The 7,338-nt window shown below is 35.9% G+C and overlaps 1 protein-coding gene across 9 annotated transcripts in view; it reads left to right on the forward strand.

Annotated features, from left to right (window-relative positions):
* LOC120414454 (SCY1-like protein 2) overlaps window positions 1-6,714 on the forward strand; it is a 233,476-nt gene extending 226,762 nt beyond the window's left edge. For all 9 annotated transcript variants that reach the window (XR_008212373.1, XR_008212371.1, XR_008212377.1 and 6 more), the window contains one exon: window positions 6,576-6,714. The gene's annotated coding sequence lies outside the window, so the exon portion shown is untranslated. The remainder of the gene's footprint in view (window positions 1-6,575) is intronic.
* Window positions 6,715-7,338: the final 624 nt, after the last annotated feature.

The raw sequence follows: 7,338 nt of genomic DNA on the forward strand, positions 1-7,338 counted from the left end.
GGTAATTTTTTCATTTAGAACAAAATTTTTCATTTTATAATTTCGTATTTTTTCTAACTTTTTTTCGTAAAATCACGATTACTCGTGATGTTTATAAGCAAACCCCTTATGTCTATATATATTTTTTTTTAATTGTCTGCTCTACAACTTTGTAAAACATTGTTACACTCTAAAAAATAACCCTGCAAAGTTAGAAAAAACACGATTTTTTTAAATAAAAACTTTTGTTCTAAATGAAAAAAATACCCTTCTGGGTCAATGTAGATTCGAAAAGTACATTAAATTTCCCATAAAATGACATGTCCCAAAAATTTTTACAGTCAAGTAACGGAAAATGGGAGAATTTTTTAAACTTTTTAAGTGTATTTTTCGATGAAACATACGTTTTTTCGGAATTCTGAGTACGCCATCAAATCTGGCGTCTAATTTTACAAAAAGTCCCTTTGACACCAAATTTCTATCTCATCACCGTTTCAGGCAGAAAATTATTGAAAAACACCTCTTTTTTCGCATGTTCAAAAATGGAAGGGGTCGTACCGCCCCTCCATCACGGGATATCAAAAAACGGACCTGGGATTTGTGATCAGGGAAAAAAGTTACCCCTTAGGACAAAGTTTCACGCAAATCGAAGAGGGGTCGGGGCAACTTTCCCGATTTCGTGTGAGTTGGTAGAGAATTACCCAAAAAAAAACCTCAAAATTCTTATTTTTGAAATTCCTTTATATTCCGTAAAATTGAACAACTTGAGCTTTATACAATGACCCAAAGTCACCCTTGCTGACGGTATACATTAATGGACAATTTTCAGATTCTTCAACGCATGTTTGCAGTAACGCCCCGTCAGATCGTCACTCCGAGCCTACAAGATAACACACTCAATGGCTAGCCCCAGCTGTCTAGAGATGAGGTGAAACCCCATCGTAGTACCACGTTTGTAACTTCCGCCTGTAGTTCCGTAGATCCCGAGTTGAACTCCAACAACAACACATCTCAACACATACCCACAAAATAAACACACATTCACAGTTTCGTAGCGTTGATTGGCAGTAAGTTTTGCAGTTTGCGAATTGGCCCTTTCTTACCTGTTCTGAGTTGGAGCTTTTATCTATTGTTTTCAAAATTGTTACAGTTTTCGAACCTGGTTAGTGTGTGTGTGTAACACGCTACTCGTCTAACTTTTCCAAAATCGTACGCAGAGTGTTGAACGAATTGTTTGGTGCAGTATAATTTTTGAAGCGAAGTATTTAGTTGATTGAAGTGTGAAAAATTTTGCAAGAGATGAAAAATTAATTGCAAAAATTTCGCAATCATTAACTCATTTCAAGCATTTTGTGTAAACATTCGTCTATCATCAAATATGCTTTGCTTAGAATAGTGCATGTAAATTACAGTAGTGGTATTTGTGTTAGATTAGTGTGCATTGATTTAGTTTTATTGCATGGAGCTTTTTTATTATTGAACAATGTTTTTTTTTAAGTGCATGTATGAAAACAATAATAACTTATATTAAGTGAAAATATTCAATTGAAAATAATCCCTTCTTCTTCAACCAAGTTATATTTTCACAACTAAAAATAAATTTCTAGAAACCAGGCTAAGGTGGATTACGCTTACTTTAAACTCTAAATTTAATGTCAAATTAAGTTCGTTGTTGATAAAGTGAAAGCATAATTTTCCCAAAAATGGAACAACATAATCAAGCTGATATCAAAATAATATGTTATGGCTTTCACATAAATTCCACCCTTAATGCCATGAAATTCCACCCGCGGTCGACACGATCAATCTCGCTTAATTTATTGTAACTCGATTTTGTTTCCAATGGGTGGCAGTATGTTACTCGTTTGTTCGAATCCTGCGGTTGGGAAAATGAGTGGAAAATTAAAGCTTCACCTGTCGTCCCGTGGAGCGTGGACTAATAAACGGTATATGCGTGCAGTTACTTGGCTGGGAATAATTTTATAAATTAATGTCACACACTAGACGCTGCTGAATGGTCACGCGCCCAGCAGTGTTGCCAAACGGACAGGGATATTTGCAATCAAAGATTGATTCAATTTGGCGCCCACTCATCAATCATCGATTGGGGCTCGATTGGAAATATTTAATTTTACATCACGCGGTAATGCAAACGTGGTCAGGCGGAATAAATTATGTGGTGATGACAGTTGATATTAATAAAACCGCATCAGAAAGCCTGTTTTATGGTCACGTTAAATTCTTAAACATGACAAAAAACTGTTATTACACAAAAGTCGCCCATCTAAACAAAGCGTGTTTAAATTGATTGCTTTAATTTGTGTTATGTAAACAACCTCAGACATAACTGCACGATTTCTTAAGTTGTCAAAAAGCGTTCCCGTTGAAATATTACCAATTTTGTAGTAATGCATAAATAATCAAACCAATGGTTTCCGAGGTAGTTAAAAAACAAGAAATCATCATAGTCAGAAAAAACTGCAAGATATTTTATCAGCTTTTCGAATATTTTTCTAGTTTTTCTTTCATGAAGTAATTTTATAAATAGGACATAAAAACTGAACATATGTACATCGAAAAAGTAATTAAAAGTGACTCAAATTTTAAGCGGTACACCTTATAAAAAATGTGAGAACTTCTTGATTTCAAATTCGGTTTTGCATCTTACAATTACGTTTAGAATTTTGTTAGACAAAATTAAGATTTTCTCAAAAAAAAAATCGAGAATTTATAACTTTGGTACTGGATTTGGCACCATCATAAACTCTAGTGCAAAAAATGCATTTTTAGTCGCTTAACATTTATCATAAAATTTCAAACATTAAATCACTGTTTTTTTGGAACAAAAAAATCAAGATTCCTTTATCTTGTACATTTTTTAAGTTCTAATTACAACCTCCAATATCCAATATTTTCAGAGATTTGTATTGAAATTCTACAGAATAAACCAACTTGAAAAAAAAAAATATTTATGAAGAAATTCTGGTTTTTTTTTAGCCATAACAGTTGAGCAACTCTCTACGAAATCGGCCGATTTCGACCATTTTTATTTTTTTATTTTTTATTTGACTCAAACTTTGTGTAGGCCTTCCCTATGATCAAATAAGCTATTTTGCGTCATTGGTTCACAAATACAAGTCTCCATGCAATTTTGGCTGCTGTCCATACAAAAATGGTATGTAAATATTCAAACAGCTGTAACTTTTGAATGAATTTTCTGATCAATTCGGTGTCTTCGGCAAAGTTGTAGGACTTTTGAGAAAAAATAGGTTCACGAAAAAAAATTGCAGATTTTTTAATCAACTTTTTATTTACAAAAAGTCAATTTCCCAAAATACGTATTTTTTTGATTTTCGAGATTATTTGATGTGTTTTGGGGGACAAAAATCCGAATGAGTTTGCAATCGAAAAGTACCTTACAGATTTTTTGATAAAGGTCTCCGTTTTCAAGATATAGCCACCGAAAGTTTGATTTTAGCGAAATATTTGCAGTTCTACGATTTTCAAAAATTGTGACCATGAGTGACCGTTTCTAATTTTTTTTAAAGTTCACAAAATTTGTTATCAAATTGTCTAGGAGACATTGAAGATTGGACCTCGGGTTGCTGAGATAGAGCCTCTTTAAGAAAAAGAAACACGAAAATTGAAGTTTTCTAAATCTCACCAAAACAACCACGGTGGGTAAGAAAGGGATTATTATGCAACTTGCATGCACCTCGGAAATTCCTTCTGGAGGTTGTTGGGGGGACTATTCTGAGTCAGAAAAATCAATTCCCAAAATATTCTGTCGGTGAAAACTGGTTTTATCTCGATTTGAAGTTAAAAAACCTAATATATCACCTAAAACCTCAAAAATACGTCTAAAATCACGGTCTAACTCTGGACAAAGATGCACATTTTTATCAAGATATCAATTCTTAGTTCCCAAAATATATTCCTGACATAGTACACCTCAAATCGATCCATTACTTGAGTCCCAGCGTCATCAGGAGGTGTAAAATAGTGATATTTCTAAAACAATATTTTCAATTTGCTCTGGTAAATAAACTGTCATGTCTGAATTCAAAAATTAATGTTGTAGCATTGTTGCAAACAAAATGAAGAACAATTTTGCAGAAAAAAGAATGAAATTTTATCCATTTTCAGTTAAGTTATGTCTATTTTAGTGGGAAAATTGCTGCCAATTTTCAAAATTCTCGATATTTAACTCATTTCTGTTATTAACAGCTACTGCGATCATACTCAGTAGGATGTAACAGAAATTACATTTTGGCGGACATTCTGGGGCTTGTTACGGAGGGCATACTGAACTGAAATCCCAAATATGAGCTTGATTGAACTCTACAGGAGCATGCTTTTTGCACTTGAATTTTTAATAAGATTCAACCCGTAAATTTCTTGTTTTATCAAAAATGTAGATTTTTTAGTCATTCTGGTCACTGAAGCGTTTATTTTCAACATCATTGGCGTGTAGGACAGATCCTTGCGCATGTTTTGGTATAGATAATATTGAATTGAAGTACTCTGAAGCTCTGTACAGGTGTTCAGAGTTTTGAAATTTTTCTAAAAAAAAACGTTCCAGCAGAAAAGATAGGCGTTGCGAAATTTCTTTTTGCTCAAAACTTCAATGTTATATATACCAAAACATGCGCAAGGATCTGTCCTACACGCCAATGATGTTGAAAATAAACGCTTCAGTGACCAGAATGACTAAAAAATCTACATTTTTGATAAAACAAGAAATTTACGGGATGAATCTTATTAAAAATTCAAGCGCAAAAAGCATGCTCCTGTTGAGTTCAATCAAGCACATATTTGGGATTTCAGCTCAGTATGCCCTCCGTAACAAGCCCCAGAATGACCGCCAAAATGTAAATTTTGTTACATCCTACTGAGTATGATCGCAGTAGCTGTCAATAACAAAAATGAGTTAAATATCGAGAATTTTGAAAATTGGCAGCAATTTTCCCACTAAAATAGACATAACTTAACTGAAAATGGATAAAATTTCATTCTTTTTTCTGCAAAATTGTTCTTCATTTTGTTTGCAACAATGCTACAACATTAATTTTTGAATTCAGACATGACAGTTTATTTACCAGAGCAAATTGAAAATATTGTTTTAGAAATATCACTATTTTACACCTCCTGATGACGCTGGGACTCAAGTAATGGATCGATTTGAGGTGTACTATGTCAGGAATATATTTTGGGAACTAAGAATTGATATCTTGATAAAAATGTGCATCTTTGTCCAGAGTTAGACCGTGATTTTAGACGTATTTTTGAGGTTTTAGGTGATATATTAGGTTTTTTAACTTCAAATCGAGATAAAACCAGTTTTCACCGACAGAATATTTTGGGAATTGATTTTTCTGACTCAGAATAGTCCCCCCAACAACCTCCAGAAGGAATTTCCGAGGTGCATGCAAGTTGCATAATAATCCCCTTCTTACCCACCGTGGCGCCCGTCAAAAAGTCATTTTTGTTACACTCTAATGGACAAACTAATGATGCAAAATGGCTTCTTTGGGCATACTGAAAGCACCATAAAAGTTTCAGCAGGATTAAAAAATACAAAAAATATAATTGAAAAAAAAGATCGATTTCGTAGAGATTTGCTCAAATGTTAATGAAAACAGGATGGTAATGGATGGTTAAAACTTACAAGTTTTTTCTGTGATTTTCTTTATCTGTACACGGAGAAAAAAGAGTTCCCAAAATCGTGAACAAGCGTTCATTAGAATGGGAATCACGAACAAAGTGTTCAAATCTCATGGTACGGTTTTGAAAAACGTACCATGGCATTTGAACACTTTGTTTCTGGTTCCCGTTTTCAACAACGCTTGTTCACGATTTTGGGAATTCTTTTTTCTCCGTGTAGTATGAAGTCTTTGCTTAGAAATTTAAAAAAAAGTGAGAATATTTGAAACATGATTTGACTTTTAAATGCATTCCAGACATGCCTGCATGTTAAATTTTTATTCGTGCTTCAGGATAATTTAAAAAAGCATATTTTTTTGAATTAAAAATTATCAGAACTTCTTTTCAAAATTTGAGGAAACGAATTCTTTGGCTCTGTAGTAATTTTTGAATAAAAACATGAGATAAAAAAACCATAAAAGTTTTCCACTACAAAACTTAATGTTGAGTTGCACTTATTTGGGAAAAAAAATAATTCAATGTCTTTTAAAAAGGCAATTGCACCGTAATCCACCTCAGCTTAAAAAATCTAACGTCGTTTCATCCGCGAATCCACCAAAGCAATTACCTCTCCGACAACAACTTTTTCCCCATTTTCCAGACTGAAAAAGCTGCTCGCTGCCTCACGAGAAAGCGATTAACCATTTTTGCTTGTTTTTTTTTATTGTTTGTATAGAGCGCTACTATGTTTCTCTCTATTCGCTTTAGTGTGTTTGTCATCCTCCTGCTCCTCCTCCCACCCACCCACCCACACTTGCACACTTTGCTGCACAGCAAAAAGCTACCCCCAAATGCACTCTCCGTCACACGTACGTAAAGTCGGTGATGAAACATCAACCCCAAAAACCACCACCACCTGTCACGGTCACTGTATGTGTGTATGCATTTTCCAGCGTCAGTTATACACACTGATGACCCGAGATAGATTTGGTGGCGCCGGTGGGCAACCGGCCGGATCAACAGGACCCCCATCATCCACGACGGCGGCAGCGCCACCAACATCTCAAACAAACAACAACAGCAACGTCACCACCTCGAGCACCGCCCTCGGAGGGGGGATCTACGGCAGCAGCACCAGTATAGGCGGTGCCACGACGGGTCCCGCACCGAAGGCACTTCCGCCGCTGGCCACGTACTCTCCGCAAAGACAACCCGCGAATCCACCCCCGGCAACACTGCCCCTGCTGGCCGCCCCAGGTACGCCACTGCTGGCCACCAGCAGAAAGTCACCCTCGATCCCGAACACCGCCGTCACCGCCGCCGCTGGAGTTGTCAAGCGACGATAATCCGGAAGAAATGTTTTAGGAAGGGCGAAGTAACAGGTTTGACAGTTGAGACTTTAAATTTATAACATAAAAAAGACATTTTTGAAAATGTTAAAAAAGCTATCTGTCAAAATGTTGATTCGCCCTTTTCAAAACCTAACCAAACATTGATAACCCTCGATGACCTTGGGGCTACCGACCGGATCGGACGACCAACATAGGGCACGGAAATGTTCGTCAAAAGTCGCATCCCATTTTCCGCCGTCATTTCTGTTGTTTGATCACTATTTCACGTGGTTGACATTAAAGTCCGGCCAGGAAATGGTGTCATGTGTGCACGGAGAAAAAAGAGTTCCCAAAATCGTGAACAAGTGTTCATGAAATTGGGAAC

This window comes from Culex pipiens, chromosome 3 (genome assembly GCF_016801865.2).
Source record: "Culex pipiens pallens isolate TS chromosome 3, TS_CPP_V2, whole genome shotgun sequence".
NCBI lineage: Eukaryota > Metazoa > Arthropoda > Insecta > Diptera > Culicidae > Culex > Culex pipiens.